Source organism: Helianthus annuus, chromosome 14 (assembly GCF_002127325.2).
Source record: "Helianthus annuus cultivar XRQ/B chromosome 14, HanXRQr2.0-SUNRISE, whole genome shotgun sequence".
Classification (NCBI taxonomy): Eukaryota; Viridiplantae; Streptophyta; class Magnoliopsida; order Asterales; family Asteraceae; genus Helianthus; species Helianthus annuus.
The window spans coordinates 136,840,030-136,855,931 of NC_035446.2; the positions used below are offsets into that span (position 1 = coordinate 136,840,030).

General features: G+C 37.0%; 1 pseudogene; it reads right to left on the bottom strand.

The window, feature by feature from the left end:
* Positions 1–15,902, bottom strand: part of LOC110907429 — a 55,195-nt pseudogene extending 39,293 nt beyond the window's left edge.

The window sequence follows — 15,902 nt, forward strand, 5'->3', positions numbered from 1 at the left end:
TAAACTTACCAGAGGAGCTCAATGGAATTCACAATGTGTTCCACATCTGCAATCTAAAGAAGTGCTTCGCTGATGAATCACTGGTAATACCACATACAGATGTGCATATAGATGAGAGCTTGAAATTTGTGGAAAAACCTTTGTCGATTGAAGATCGACAGGTAAAGAAGCTTCGAAGGAAGCATGTACCTATTGTTAAGGTCAAATGGGATGCCCGTAGGAGTCCCGAATTCACGTGGGAGGTTGAAGCCACGATGAAAGAAAAAATACCCTTATTTATTTCAGTAAATCTCGGGTCGAGATTTATTTTAAGGGGGTGAGGATGTAACACCTCAAAATTTTGTGTCCAATAATGTGTTGACACGTGTCATGAGTTTACACGTTGTATTAAATACTAAATAAAGGACTAAAGTTGACAAACCTTGAAAGTATGTAAATTCGAGGGTTATAAATGTCAACAAAGGGTAAATATACTGTATAGTAACCCTAAATGATGCTCGTACCTTCAAACGAATAAATCATGGATCGTACGAATAAACATGATAATAAGTATATTAACTAGTCTAAGCTTGTTTGATCCGACCATTTACTGTTTTGACCCGGTTCGGAGCCGAAAGTCGCAAAGCTTTGACTTTTGCATGACTTCAGTTCTGACCCGTTAAAGTATGATTTAGATATGCCTTAGGACTCTCTCAGGACCAGGTTACATGATGGTATAACCCTCTGTGACCGGTTCGTTGTTTGTCCGAGTCTTTTACACATTTCCGTTAAATGCTTAAAAGTTGACCGTAACGCCCTTTTTGATTTAAAACGAGAATTTCGGACATGTGAAGGAACCATAACCTTAGTTACTGATTTCTAAGCATGTCCCTAAAATTTCACGTTAATCCGAGGTCCAGAATAGGAGTTATGCTAAATAGCGCAAATTACGGAAACTTTAGTAATTAAATAGCGCAATTAGCATAACGCCTATCTAAACCCAGATTTCGACACCAAACCTTTTACACACTGATGTAAAATAATATTTTGGGGTTTTTAAAGATTTTTAATTATTTTTAACCTGCTCATAACCTGCGGTTATGGCAACGGTTCGGTAAATACCGAATATACCCTTTTCGCCATAACTTGAGTTCTACAAGGTCTTTTGACCCGATTCCAGTTGCTACTGATTTTAAATAATAAATCAAGTATTTTAGACTTTATAAACTGTTCGGGAAACTCAGATTTCCTGTAGAACTCAGAAACCTCTTTTATAATCTTTAAAAAGACCGAAATACCCCTACGGGGCATAATATGAGCTTAAACTCGTTTCGGGCATTATGGAAGGTATCCTACTGATAACACAACCTATTTAAAGCATATTGACTTAGGAAACCAGTGTAGGACTCTTACGGTTACCCGTTACGCCTTTTGCGCGCACGGTTCGGCTTATGTAACTAGTTTACATAAACTAGCCGAAACGGGTCAAACCATATTGTTTTGACCCCAAAAATCCAGAGTGTGATTATTATACCCATATAAAACAAGTCTTCAAACTTGTTGGGTCAAAATCACATTCCGTTCGCGATTAAACCGTAACTATCCGTTGAAAATGACCGGTCTAAGCTACGGCTAAATTAAAGACCCGTTAGGATTATAATAGGTTAATTTAAACCTTCGTTCCAGATTAGGAGACCAGTAAAAGCTATCTGCAATTTATTTCGATTAAGGATTTATACTTGCGAAGGTAAATACTTTTAACTTATTTTCCGTTATACGGGCTTGGGTTACGGTATATAGCATACCGCTTGATCGGGCATCAAATTCTCCACCGTTGAGTGGGTAATTGAATAAATTTGATCGGCTCGTTTAAACAGTCTTGTTTACTTAAAAGCCTTTGGGGGGTTAATGACCATGTCCCGGATATCCCTGGCATCATTTTACGAAATGGCCACGACCTAAGCGCGGAGTGTAGGCGTACACTCGTCAGTGCATAAATAGTCGCTGTGGTGTGTCTATTGATCTTTAACCCGGACTTGATCCGGGCTACTGAACGCATAAGGAACATGTAATTCATTCACAAGATTATATATTTAAATAATTCTCCCAAGTTATAAAAGAGTTTGTGCCTTGTGCATTCAAATCAATTTTAATAAACATTTTACAAAAGTGTCGGTTGAATGTATTTACCAGTGTAAACTGACGTATTTTCCCAAAAAGACTAAATGCAGGTACTATGCGTAATTGGCTGGATATTCTCCTTAGCATCATAAAGAGTCTCGCAAGCTTAAGATGCCTTCATCAGTTGAACAAAACTTATATTTTTATTTGATCCCCTGTGGATACATTTTCAACTATTCGTAATACTTTGATATTGCAAACAATGGTTGAAATATAATTATCTTTATGCTTCCGCTGTGCATTCATATATTGTGTGGTTTGACTATATTGTTGCCAACTACGTCACGATAATCCCCCACCGGGCCCACCGGTGAGACACGTGGAAATCGGGGTGTGACATCTAACACTTGGGTGTTCTGGTTATTTGACGTTATATCGAGGTAGTTTGACAACGAGTTGGACCATGGAACTTCCATTCTTACTTGTTTCACCTGTTCGGACAGGAATCACCCAAATCCGGCCAGTGAACGGTTCGGAATGGTAGTTTAATGTTTAACCCGAAATCAGCGAACCTCGTAAATAGAATCCGAATCTTGAACCACTCATCCACTAGAATATTTGGTGAGTTGACTCAAGCTCCATTTCTACCGGTTTGAAGGCATTGAGCGTAAAAGAGTTGAAAGAAAGTTGGAATTCCTTCTTTCCATTCTTCACATCATGTGAATGTTTAGATCTTCAGTAGATCTTAGCTTGTTTATGTGGAAATCGGTTAGATCCGAGCTATTCATGGTGGATTGAAGCCAAAATATGGTGTTCTTGAAGAACACCATGATATGGTGTTCTTGAAGAACACCATGATGACATCACCCAAGAATGTCTAGATCTTGGTGATTTCATGGTTAAAAATCAAAAATTGAAAGATAGAAAGGTGTAGGAGCATGTTTTGATCAAAGAAGTACAAGATTTAGGATGAAAACTTACCGAAATCGGAAGAAATCTGAGAAAAGAGGGAGGAGCACGAGCTGGTCGGTCAGAGCTTTCCAAAAGTGGTAAAAAGTGACAATGACAGCCCTATTTATAGGCTCCAAAAGAGGAAAGGGCTGGTCGATCGGCTGGCATCCCGATCGGACAGCCTGCCCGATTGAACAGTCTGTTCGATCGGCTGACAGCCTGATCGAATAGCAGCCTGGTTCGAGTGTTCGGTGCGACGATTTTCGATATTTCGGTTTCGATTGAAGGCGATACGAGTACGATAGAGTTTCCTAATCAAATTAGTTTTAATCCCAACCACTATATCTAACATACAATCATCTATACTTTAACCTATCCTTACGTTACCATTCGTCATAATTCGATTTCGATTGCATTCGATTTGAGCTTCGAGTTTCGATTCGAGTTTCGATTGATTCGATTGAATACCATACCAAAACATAAGGTAACACGCACAGGTAACACCTAAGGCACACACACACACGTATAGCAACAACCAAAGTTCGCGTAATTCGAGATTCGAGTTCGATGATAGTTAGATCGGTTTGATTATAGATTAGTTAACTTTATCGCATTGTTACTTCCTACTATTCACAGTCGTAAATCGGTTCGCGTCGATCAAACATTCGGTTACTTAGATTCTTTCTGATTACAACACTTACTCCACATAATATAAATAAAACTGAAAATAGACTATCTACAGTCAAAGAAAGTCAAAGTTGACTTGGACTTGGACTTTGACTTTGACTTTGACATTCGAAAACACAGGGTGTTACATAGGTGGCCTTTGTCACCACCGTAGACCTGCCACGTGGCTACCAAGTGTCCCCGTCGAATCTAAGGGCGTCGCGTTACGCGACGATGATAAGTTGATGTCTTCGCGTAGCGCGATGAGGTAAAAATCTGATTTTCCTCGTTTCTCGTGCTGGTTCTCGTTGTATGTGTTCAGAGACTCGGTTATGGTTCTTTGTGTTGTTTTTTAGTGTCCTTACAAATTTTGAAAAACTTTTGGGCCTAACCGTTAATTATGGTTTTGGAAAAAAGACAAATCGAACCGACCAATTTTTAAGGTTTGGTTTTGGGGGTTTATACAAAAGAAGTTATTTGATTTTGCGAAAGCATACTTGTGTACTAAAACAATAAGGTATATAATGAATTTTCCTAAAATGAAAAATAAAATGAGTTAATTGCCATTTTAGTCGCTGAGGTTTGTCCAAATTTTTCATTTTAGTCCAAATAGTTTTTTTTTTCGCCTCTAGGTCCCTGACTTTTCTCTTTTGTTGCCATTTTGATCACATACCCTAACTCCATCCAAAAACCCCATTTTTAACCAGGGGTATTTTGGGGATTTTCATTTTAATTTTTTTCAATTGCCATTTTGATCCAATTCTAAAAAATAAAAAAATTATAAAAAATCAAAAATTTTCTAAAAAAATCAAAAATTTCTAAAAAATCTTAAAAACCAAACAAATTCTAAAAAATCAAAAAAATTCTAAAAAAAAAGAAAATCTAAAAACTCAAACAAACATATTTTAAAGTTTCAAATTCAAAAAATGACGTTATATTCCTTGTCCGAACGAATATATTTTCAAGTTTTATCTATTTTGTTGAGTGAATGAGTGGTCATGATGAGATAGAACCATTTATCCATTTAAAAAAACAAATTTCATTTTAAGTTAACATCTTTCACAAACATTCTTACATTTCCACATTAATTATCACCCTTTTGGCCTTTTTATATATGTGTTCATAGCAAAACTAATTATTACAATAATATTTTCATTTTTAGTTTTGTATCGATTAATATAATTTACTAAATATAAATATCATGAAATGTGAATTTTATAAACTAAATATAACATGCATGTTCGTTAGTTAGTGGTTCTATCTCATCATGACCACTCATTCACTCAACAAAATAGATAAAACTGGAAAATACATTCGTCTGGACGAGGAATATATCGTCATTTTTTGAATTTGAAACTTTAAAATATGTTTGTTTAAGTTTTTAGATTTTTTTTTGATTTTTTACAATTTTTTTGATTTTTTAGAATTTTTTGGATATTTTAGAATTTTTTTATTTTTAGAATTTTTATGATTTTTTAGATTTTTTTTTTTGATTTTTTAGAATTTTTTTGACTTTTAGAATTTTTTTTTATTTTTAGATTTTTTTTTATTTTTATGATTTTTTTTATTTTTTAGATTTTTTTTATTTTTTGGATTTTTTAAAATTTTTTTGATTTTTACATTTTTTTTTATTTTTATGATTTTTATGATTTTTTAGAATTTTTTTTTATTTTTTAGAAATTTTGGGATTTTTTAGAATTGGATCAAAATGACAATTAAAAAGATTTAAAATGAAAATCTCCAAAATACCCCTGGTTAAAAATGGGGTTTTTGGATGAAGTTAGGGTATGCGATCAAAATGGCAATAAAAGGGAAAAGTCAGGGACGCAGAGGAAAAAAAAAACTATTTGAACTAAAATGACAAATTTAGACAAACCTCGGGGACTAAAATGGCAATTAACTCAAATAAAATAAACAAAAAATGTTATTTAGCCAGTTTGGCTTATGTGTTTGGTTCCGACCAGTTTTGAACCTTAAACTGACAAACCATTAAAACTGGACTGTATATATTTTAGACTAGCCAATTCGTTCTACTTGCTTAGGTTAGACCGGTGGTCTTGACGGTTTATTAGAACCGCAAACTATAATCGAAGTTATCTAACCTTTTTGCCAATCATTCGACCACCTGCGGTGCTCGCAAAGTATGTATTATAAAGAGTCAAATGCAATTTTAGTCCCTGTTGTTTGGGCCATTTTGCTAGTTTAGTCCAAAGGTTTCATTTTTCGTCTGTGGGTCCAAAATGTTTCACCGTTGCCATTTTAGTCCACTGGATTAACTTCATCCATTTTTTCTGTTAACGAGAAGGGCAATTCGTCATTTTATATGGCCGAATAGTCCTTCTAGTTAACAAAATTACATATAAAATGACCGGATTGCCCTTCTAGTTAACGGAACTACATATAAAATGACCGAATTGCCCTTCTGGTTAAAAAAATGGATTAAGTTAATCCAGTGGACTAAAATGGCAATGGTGAAACCTTTTTTAACCCACATGCAAAGAATGAAATCTTTGGACTAAACTGACAAAATAAATGACGCAAACCATATAGACTAAAATGACATTTAACTCTATTATAAAAGTGAAAAATAAAAGCTTGTGGGTCATTCTTTGAGAGTTCTTCAACATAAAGAGAGCAGTCCCAGCCCAGGTGACAAAGGTTCAGGGATCACATGACCTTGTTCATTGAACCAGTTCAAATCTTTTGTCAGATTTTTTTTTTCTGCCCTTTCCAATCCAATGTTTCTAAACTCACCAACTGCAAGCCAACAGTGCCCTTTCCAATCCAATGTTTCTAAACTCGCCAACTGCAAGCCAACAGTTTATGAAAACGGCCAAAATCTTTTATGAAATCCTAATGATTTATGAAGATCAAATCTATAAACAAAATGAAACTGACCCAATCGTACAAACCGAGCTAAATCGGCCTGTTTGGCGGCCTAAGGATTAATAGGGTTTGGTTTTACTTTAAAAAAACTGGTTTCACGGTTTGGTTTACGGGTTGGAACGGATAGAAATATGAAAAATATAAAATAATAAGAATACTTTTTTCCTTGTATTGATCTTTGCTATGCAGTTTCATAGCCACAGACCTCATCTCATCCACCAACCACCGGTATGCCTCTTATTAAACCTCTCCGGTGCCGCTCCGGCCGCACCACCATGGTCTTGGATTTTTAAGAGGTTAAATCTCTGGCTAGCTTTATAGGGGATCGTGGGAATTGGAGTTGAAAGGTTAGATACAAATTGGTTTTCTTTTGAATGTTTTTTGGTTAAGAAATTGCCGGTTTTGAAGTGATCATGCAAGCAAATGATTGAGTGCAAAATTGGATTGTTCACAAATGACATGCCTATAAAAAATAGACTATAATTAAACAATTGGAGAAAAATGAAAAAGGGTGGGTGGGCATGCAACTTTTGACTTTTGTATACAAGTAAATTATATTACGTTTTAATAATTAATAATTAGATAGTAATTTTTTTCAAAGATTTTTATCATGAGATTTTACTTTTAATTTATATATGATAAATTTTAAACTGAATGAACAGTACTTAATTATTATTAAATTAAAATTAAAATTAGAATTAGAATTATTTAAAATTAGAATATAACGAATAGTAACATAATTAAGAGATGAGCAAATGGTATCGGGTATAGGTACCGGTCTCAAATTTACCAAACCGGTGTATTTTCGGTACCGGTTCTGCACAGGTATTCACCGGTTTTTTCCCTCAAATACCGGTGTCGTACCAGTACCGACCGGTACCGAACCGTACCATACTAGGTATATTCGGTACCGGTACCCACTTTTGGGGATTTCGGTAACGGTATTTTCGGTACCGGTTGGTACCGAGCTCATCAAATCCTGTAGCAACGCATCAATGCAAGTAATTGCACCGTTTAGATTACTTTTCAATTTTTCATACACACAGTAAGTAAACTGTATTTCGTTTGAATGAGGTTTTATATACACAACAACTTATTTTGCTTTCTTTTTTGTCTTTTTCTGTAATGAATGAATTATAGCATGTAAAATTAACTTGGATATTTAGAATATTGATGAGCAAATCGTATCAAATCCTGTAAACGAACCGGTATCGTATCGGTACCAAATTTACTATACCAAATCATTTTCGGTACCAATTTGGTACCCACCTTTTGGCGTTTTCAGAGTCGTTACTTTCGGTTCGACACCGGTTTAGCACCATACCTGTATTTATTGATTTTTTACCTTCAAATATCATACCGTATTGTACCGAGCATTTTCGGTGTCGGTACCCAATGTCGAATGATTTTCCGAATCGGTACTTTCGCTGCCGTTACCGGTACCGAGCTCATCCATATTTTAACGTGTTAACACCGTAATAACTGAACTGAAAACAACCGAATTTACAACGTGTAGGACGCGTGGGTCCTATTATTATATATTACGTTATTTAAAATCGTTTTTTATGACGGAGTGAATATCCTTACCACATCATTTTATTTATGTTTTGATATTCGGTATCTGTTTGTCGTTGCTGACACGCCTTTTGTAGTCATTAGGTCCCGCCGCAACGCGTGGACGGAAAATAACTAGTTAATGTTTCATTTATATTGTGTTGATGTACTATACAATAATTAATACTAAACATTAGATTATACAGAGCAAGCTTATGCATCCATGTTAGACAAAGATGGTAAATAATAACAAACATTAAATCGATCTAGACTTCAAGTTCATATATGATATTAGAACATTGTTGATAAAGATCAATCATTTCTAAAATATCTGTATCAAGTTTACTTACTTGCCCCTGCGAGTTCATCCTAGGACCAACAAACAATCGTACGTTGTAAGTAGATTATAAGATTTATTATGTTTCAGCGTTACCAAATACACCACACCTTCAACGATATTTCATACAAAGTGGTCAAAGCCCAAGAGTATATTTTATCAAAGCTGGCTCATCATTTGATGTTGTTCTTTTTTTGGTGTGTATTAAGTGACGTTGTTTAGATGATTTTGTTATTTTAGTAAATATAATATAATATCATATAAAAGTTTAATTCGAACAGATCAAACATAATTATTTTTTTCTTTACTGTGATAAACTGAATTAATTTAGTTCGAACATCAATACTGAAAAAAATAAAATAAATAAATAAAGAGTGACATTAGGACACATATTTGAGTAGAACTCTAACCCTACAAGAAACTGGAGAAATAAGGGTGATGTCAATAGCGGCAATAAAAAATGCATGATTCGCTTCCACATTTGTTGATTAACCCTGACCGTTTATCAAGAGTGAGATCCAACGGACGACGTTATATCGTAGCAGAGGCTTTTGCGGGGACTTTTGCCAACTTTAGCGATGACAAGTGTCGCGGCTAAAGCTCCGTTTCCATGTAGTGTAATTTTAAACATAATGATTTTAACAAGTAAAGTCGGTGAAGTGGCTACAGTAACAATGAACGTAACCTAATTTTTGAGAATCTTTGAGGAGAAGTGTCACACCCCAACTGATGGCGGAAACATCAAAGTGAGATGAAATATATTGCTCAAAAACTTCATAACATTATGTGACTTTAATTCAAAACCAAATTTCATTTCATAACATAAATCGTCAATTACATCATGAAAAATCAAAGTACAACATTGGAAAGCAAATACGACAAGTTCAACAAATAAAGTAAATAACTCTAGTCATTCAAAGATGCGTTTCTAGTGTCGTCCCTACTAGTTTTCATCATAATCAACATCATCAATCTGCAACATGTTAGAAAGTATAGTTCAACACAAAAAATTATTGGCGAGTACACAAGTTTAAGTATATAGCATAAGTATGAAAATAATTAAACGAATCCACATGGCAAACTAAGGTATTCAAGATTAACGTAAATCTAGCATGTGATAAACACGTCAAACCAAAGTTCATGCAAGTAAAAGATTCTTAACATAACCCAACGTTCACAGGCGGTGCGTTACTCCTATAGCGCTATACATGTTAAGGTAGGCTTGATCGAAGTTAATGACAAGTTGAATCACAAAACGAACTAACCTAGATAGATGTATCAAGTATAACGTATGCATGCATGTATCGAATTGTTTGTGCACAAAGATAAAGTTTAAGTGTTGTGATTTTAATGAGCTAACATGTTGCCCCAAAAAATGTGTAAAACGAAAATGGGTCAAGTGTACTCACGATTTTGCAAGCTTCAAACTTGATAATCCCGTGAAGAGTTGTTTGTTGAGGTTGAATCACCAAGTCACCCTACATGGGAAACAAGGTGTGTAAGTTTATGGAATAAGAATGGAAGATTCGGACTTGGAATTTTAAAGTATCAAAAGTATGTACACGAAAATAATATCTAGTCCTAAGAGCTCGTTTATTACACCATATTAAGTGGTTTCATGGGTCCCAAATTTCCCATTGGAATCATAACAAGTATCTTAGAATCTTAGATATGTTAGCCTAGGTTTATGATGAATAATCATAACTTGATTATCATCACAAATTCAACAACGTTTTATATAGTTTATATATTTATATGGGCATAATAATAATAGTCTAAAGTAAGTCCAATCAAGAATATCATGTAGTATCATGTATGTCAAGCATGGAGGTTAAAACCTCATTATATGATTCACCACTACACAAACCATCTTAAAGATGTTTCGGAGGGTCATGAATAACAAGAAATAAATCTATTCTAACAAAGCTCAAGTGACCAAGTACACTACAACCCGGGTGTGCCCACACATCATGGAAAGAATGAACTAAGTGGGGAGGGCTATATGGGGCTAAGGTACTTTATTTCTCGTAAGTCACAAGAGTGTTCATACACAAGGTTCAAATGAAGGAGTGGAACTTAGTTTTGAAAGCCAAGGCTTCCATTTGTTCACACTTCACAAGTCACAAGTTCATCATATGGAAGATAATGACTTGTGCTTGTTTTCATCATCCGATTACCATGTATAAACAAAAATAAAATGGGTTTTTGAACCCAAAACTTTGATGGAAATCACCTCAACACAAACCCACAATCATAGACTAAGTTGCATCTGGATTCCAAGTCGCAATAACTTTGAGATATTGCTGACTGGAGCCCACAAGTCCTGGTATTCCATTAATCCCGGTGCCGACAAGATGTACCATGACCTTCGTCTTCGGTATTGGTGGCCTGGAATGAAGAAGGATATCACCATCTATGTTTCGAAGTGCCTGACTTGCTCGAAAGTCAAGGCTGAGCAACAAAGACCCTCTGGCTTACTCATACAACCCGAGATCCCTATGTGGAAATGGGAGAGTATAGCTATGGACTTCATAATGACACTTCCGCGAACTCCATCAGGTCACGATAGCATTTGGGTTATCGTTGATCGTCTTACTAAGTCTGCTCATTTCCTGCTGATACGAGAAGACTTTAAGGTGGAACGATTAGCACGAATCTACACCGACGAAGTCATTTGTCTACATGGGACACCTTGTGATATCATCTCTGACCGCGATGGTCGATTCACCTCGCGCCTTTGGGAAACGTTTCAATCTGCTCTCGGTACTACTCTTAATCTAAGTATTGCTTTCCATCCCCAGACCGACGGTCAGACTGAACGCACAATTCGTACCCTTGAAGACATGCTTCGTTCGTGTGTAATAGATTTTGATGGTAATTTGGATTCGCATTTACCTTTAGTCGAATTCTCGTACAACAACAGTTATCATTCTAGCAGTCAAATGGCACCATTTGAGGCACTATATGGAAGAAAATGCCGATCTCCTATTGTATCGCACGAGATCGGAGATGCGCAAATTACCGGTCCTGAGTTATTGCAAGAAACGACTGACAAGATCCTCCAAATACGAGACAATCTTTTGAAAGCTCGGAGTCGTCAAAAGAGTTATGTCACACCCCCAAAATACCACCTAGGGAATGTCCCTTTTAGGCATGTGACATACCAACAACGAGCCACTAATTACATTGAACACACACAAGTTTCGAAATAAAATCCTCAATTATTAATGAAAAATACCATCAACAAGTTTAAATGAAAACCAACATGTTCAGCGGAAGCAAATAGTAAACCAAAGTTAAACTGTTCAAAACCAATGTATAATATCAATAATAAATCACGTGAACCCCTCCAGTCGACCCATGACCACTCCAGCTACTCCAGACAGCAAGTTCCCAAATCCAAGGTATCTAATGACCTGCGAGCATGCAACAAGTGTATCAGACAACGCTGGTGAGTTCATTGTTTTACAAAAGCGTTAGTCACCAAGTGTTTAGTTCATCCATTGAATTTAATTCCGAAAGTAATGTTGATAATATCTCGATACTGAACAAGACGGCTCCTGATATATGATTTGCCCGTTCCCCAGTGCTCCTATCAAAGCACTAGGCCCGACTGGGTCATTAGTTCACAACCGTCCTCCCCGGTACGGCGTGAGGGTGCCAAACCTAAGTAACGCTACCAACTAATACCCCGTTACCTCCCCGGTAACAAAATATGGGACTTAAGAATGATAGGGTGAGAATATTATCCAACATCCCAGTTTTACCCAAAAAGACTTATCCCTCCCCGGGATACCCACTGACTGTCCCAACCACCGGGACGCATGCTCAAAAGTAATGAACTCACCTTCGGTTTGCTCGGTTAGACTAAATGCTTGTTTTACAGTGGATTAATCAAATCCTATCGTAGTTAACAGAGTCAGTCAATTTCATGAATTCACAATTCGCGTATCTAGTTACACGTAATATTCAAGCAATAATTAATCAAGCACATTTCATCGCGCATGTCATAACAAGCATCTGAATTATAGCACGTTCACAACACCAGTTCACGCTACAATTTCCAGAGGTTTAAGCATATGTACACAAGACCCAATTATTACTAGTCACGATTACATGTTACCAAATATTAACAGCTTATGTTTATTGTATACAAGTCAACCCAATAGTCCAGCCGGCCCATCATACCCCTATATAATGGTGCGGCCCAAACGCACATGTTAACCTACAGCCCAACCGAACAGGGTGATCTCGGCTGTTTGTAACCGAGTCCAGATCTGGGTGTGGCCCAAACAGATAACGACCCAAAGCCAAGTACGGCTCCCAACGGGTGAAGCCCATTATTTTCTGTTTGTTCCTTTTTGATCAACTAGAACAACCTTCAAAAATTCAATTTACATAATTCCATGGATGTGGTTCCTTAGACATCTATACATGTTCAAGCCTTCAAGAACCCAAGACTTAGCTTATTAATTCATACACTTTCAATTGCATGATTTCAACTATTCCGATACATTAATCAAGAATTATATTATGTGATCTACAGACTTAGCACATCATGCACAAGCAGCCTATATCATTAATATTCAAATCGGTTATACAAGACTAACACACATTCGGTTCAGATTGATCGCCCATACTAACACAGATTCTGACCATACATAACACGACTGATTATCATGCTTATATCCGCATATCACCATAACATCAAACATCAACACAATTCTCATACATAACAGTTATGTTTAGCATCGAACTCCAATCAATCGGATCATGCTTCAAGAGCTGAACCCAAGTAAATATTAATAAGGGCCAGCCTAATATCAAAATACCCTGTTTGATGAATTATCGGCCCACCATACAAATACAAATATTAACAGATTTTTATCGCAGTTCTCATCATTAAAAAAATCATGTAATCAATTTAATCTGATCACAACCATGAAATTTTTATCATACAACTTCTTATCCCATATTAAAACACGATTAGCAAGCATGTCCTCGGCCAACATCATAAACAATTTCGATTAACACTCTAATTCAATTAATTCAGTTAATTCATATCAAGCCACAAATAATCATAAACAAACATAGCTATCAATCAAATCGTTCACATATGCATGAGATCTTATAATCCTAATATGTACGTATCACAATCAAGTAGTTGAGAATTAGACAAACATGAACTAAACTCACTAACCGGAAGTCTTGGTTGATCAAGATGATATTGCGAATGGGGGGGGGGGGTTTCTCCTGTTGCCGTTGAACTCTAAGGAGGGGTAGGGTTTGTATGTTGATATGGTGAGTTCACGTAATACCTAATATAATATCAATAGTCTAAAGTGGGCCAGTGGTCATAGTATAACATCTAATAATATGTCAAGAAAACAAAGTGGGCCGAAATCAATATTAACATGCACAGTACACAGTGTAGCGGGCCGAGATCAAATTAAATAAGTGGTGCATTGGGTCGAGGTCAAACTAAAACAAATGTGTAGCGGGCTCGGGTGACCCATGCAGTGAGCTGATACGTTGTCGGGCTTTAAAGTGTGAAGACGCGGCCCAGTTGATATGCGACCCAAATGTCAAAACTTTACTTAATAAGCTATTGTACCATTCAGTTTAAAAAGGTTATACGAACACAACGTTTTAACATAATAGAGGAAGATAATTAGAAGTAAAGATCAAAAGATGGAACACTATCGACCTTGAAAGTTCGGGTTGTCACATCATCCCCAATTTGAAAGAAATTTCGTCCCGAAATTTGATAAGCAAATCCTAACAGCAAGGTGTTGGATCAGGATGTCTGTGGGTTTTTTTTCTCGGGTATCACATCATCCCTAACTTAAAAGGGAATTTCGTCCCGAAATTCGACAAAGACATCCAAGGTTAAAACATCCGTTTGAACAATTGAGGATACAAGAACTTCATCTGAATATTGCGTTTCCATGTGAACTCCGGTCCACGTTTTGAGTTCCAACTAACACTCACGATTGGAATTCAGCTATGTTAACAAACCTTGACCTCCCAGTCCATCTCTTCGATAGACTCTTTGACCACTGCAACATGTCTAACAAAGGTATCACAAATATTTCATCGGACAAACACTGCCTTAAATTCGAGACTTAAATGACATTGTGCACGTTACCCAATTCGTCGAGTAACTCGAGTTCAAAGGCCATGCCCCTAATTCTTTCCAAAATTTTGAATGGCTCAACGTGACGTAAGTTAAGCTTGCCACGCTTCCCAAGTGTACCACACCCTCCCAGGGTGAGGCTTTCGATCATGACACGTTCGCCTGCAGCGAACTCCCAGTCTTTCCTAAGCTTATCAGCTTTCCTGATGGTCACGCATTACCGTCAACGATTTCCGATTTAAACAATCTTCTCAAAGGTTTCAAGCACAAGTCCTGGACCTGTGATTAGGTTGTCACCCACCTTAGTCCAACAAGAGAATCGGCATTGTCGCCCAAGCAATGCCTCAAACGGAGTTGTCTGAATACTAGGATGGTAACTGCTACAGTAGAACTCACCCAACGATAAGAGTCCTCCCAATTCGCACTAAAGCCAAACACACACATGCTCGCAACATGTCTTCGAGTGTCAGGATGGTTCATTTACTTTGACCGTTTGTCCAATGCTCATGTCTAGACGTGAGCCAAGAGTGTTGTGTGTTGCCTGTCATAAATCAAACATAGATCTAAATCAGAGGTAACAGGAGTTGACATCTCGTGCCTAAAAGCCGCCTCTCTCAGAGAAATATTCACAGCTGTGAAGACTCCTCAGTTTCCTTGATTGCAAGAAAGTGTGCCGGTAACGTGAGATAATCAAAGATTGACAGAATCCCTGGTAGTCTGTTCTCATTTCCATAGGGGTGTTCCTGGTTGCTGACACTTCACCTTGACCTTCCCACGAGTCAAACATCATTGGCATACATAGTTAGGTGGGCCTTCATGCCCGATCACCAATGCACGATTTATAGATCCTAGTATCTCTCATCAAAACCCAGATGACTAGAATATCGAGGCCGATGTGCTTTGCTCAACACAAGTTCCCTACAGTAGTCGTATAGTGAGACCCACATTCGTTCCATGAGGTAACGCATATCGTCTGACCTGCCAATGGTTGCTCCTCCATGCCCCGCATGGTCTTAACCTGAAAATTCTCTTCCTTCTGTTCTCCAGTTTGAACATAGCGGGTCTGATCAGGTAGATTAGAATCGATAGTGAACTGCAAAGCTCGTGCACGTTCAAGTTTCACAGTCGTAAACATTCAAGAGTTCCGTTCAGCGATACCATCACATAATTAGCTCTCTCAAAACAAGGGTACACAGGAGGCCCTTGTGATCGGTCTAAATGGTGCAATTGGTACCGTCCAAGCAATGCCTCCATCTTAATTCCAAGGTCCAT